The sequence below is a fragment of the Salmo trutta genome, chromosome 26, assembly GCF_901001165.1.
Source record: "Salmo trutta chromosome 26, fSalTru1.1, whole genome shotgun sequence".
Lineage (NCBI taxonomy): Eukaryota > Metazoa > Chordata > Actinopteri > Salmoniformes > Salmonidae > Salmo > Salmo trutta.
In genome coordinates this window covers 41,878,913-41,880,777 of record NC_042982.1, presented here as the reverse complement: position 1 = coordinate 41,880,777, position 1,865 = coordinate 41,878,913, and positions in this window count along the sequence as shown.

Here is a 1,865-nt window from a genome sequence, read left to right as displayed (position 1 = left end):
AAATCACATTTACCAAGGCTAAATTTAAACCTTATTGGTGAGGTCACTTTTGCTGAAAACAACCCAAACCTTATAACAGACCATAGCATGGAAGAGGCAGGCACAATAGACTGACTGGTGGGTAGTCAAAGAGAAGGTACATTATCTTACACGCAAACATACAATATCATCCTTTGTTGACCCTGTGATAGGCGCTGAAGGAGGCTCTGGCAGGTTACCATGGAGACCATAACACAGACAAACCCGACATGAGTCTGTGAAGTCCCCAAACAGCTGACTGATATCATGATATATTATATATAAAATAACTTTTTATATGACTGATATCATTCAAATCAAATCAAATCAAATCAAATTTATTTATATAGCCCTTTGTACATCAGCTGAAATCTCAAAGTGCTGTACAGAAACCCAGCCTAAAACCCCAAACAGCAAGCAATGCATGTGAAAGAAGCACGGTGGCTGGGAAAAACTCCCTAGGAAAAACTCCTGAGAAAGGCCAAAAACCTAGGAAGAAACCTAGAGAGGAACCAGGCTATGAGGGGTGGCCAGTCCTCTTCTGGCTGTGCCGGGTGGATATTATAACAGAACATGGTCAAGATGTTAAAATGTTCGTAAATGACCAGCATGGTCAAATAATAATAATCATAGTAATTGTCGAGGGTGCAACAAGCACGTCCGGTGAACAGGTCATTGAAAAAGACCCAACAAAAAGGTTCAACCTGTTAACAGAAAGTATACTACAGCAATAGTATCTGTGTGTACGGTGTTGAGTGTGACATCATACGCTCATTACCCATGTAAATTCATGCGCGTGTAGGATATTAGACATCTTAAATCGATGGTAAGATGGAATGTTTCAACAAACAGCATCACTCTCGGTGTCGAGCTACACGTGAAAGTGGAGAGCACAAGTCCTAATGAATATGTATATGCAATATGCATTCAGATGGATGCGTGTACCTTGGCCTAGTGCGAAGGGATCTACATTACTAAAGCCCCATTAAGTCAGCACACAGCCCTGAGGAAGCACAGTAGATTTATTAATCTCCTGGGACTCCTGTTGCTGTTATATTAACTTAAGTTGCCTAGACCTGTACCTTTGTGTCTTCATATACAGTACCAGTCAAAAGTTTGGACACACCTACTCATTCAAGTTATTATATATATTTTTTTTTTACTATTTTCTACATTGTAGAATATTAGTGAAGACATCAACACTATTAAATAACACATATGGAATCATGTAGTAACCAAAAAAGTGTTAAACAAATCAAAATATATTTTAGATTATAGATTCTTCAAACAGCCACCCTTTGCCTTGATGACAGATTTGCACACTCTTGGCATTCTCTCAACCAGCTTCACCTAGAATGCCTTTCCAACAGTCTTGAAGAAGTTCCCAGATATGCTGAGCACTTGTTGGCTGCTTTTCCTTCACTCTGTAGTTCAACTCATCCCAAACCATCTCAATTGGGTTGAGGTCAGGTGATTGTGGAAGCCAGGTCATCTGATGCAGCACTCCATCACTCTTCTTCTTGGTCAAATAGCCCTTACACAGCCTGGAGGTATTTTGGGTCATTGTCCTGTTGAAAAACAAATGATAGTCCTACTAAGCGCAAATCAGATGGGATGGCATATAGCTGCAGAATGCTGTGGTAGCCATGCTGGTTACGTGTGCCTTGAATTCTAAATAAATCACAGACAGTGTCACCAGCAAAACACCCCCACACCTCTTCCTCCATGCTTCACGGTGGGAACTACACATGCGGATATCATCCGTTCACCTACTCTGCGTCTCACAAAGACATGGCGGTTGGAACCAAAAATTTGGACTCAGACCAAAGGACAGATTTCCACCGGTC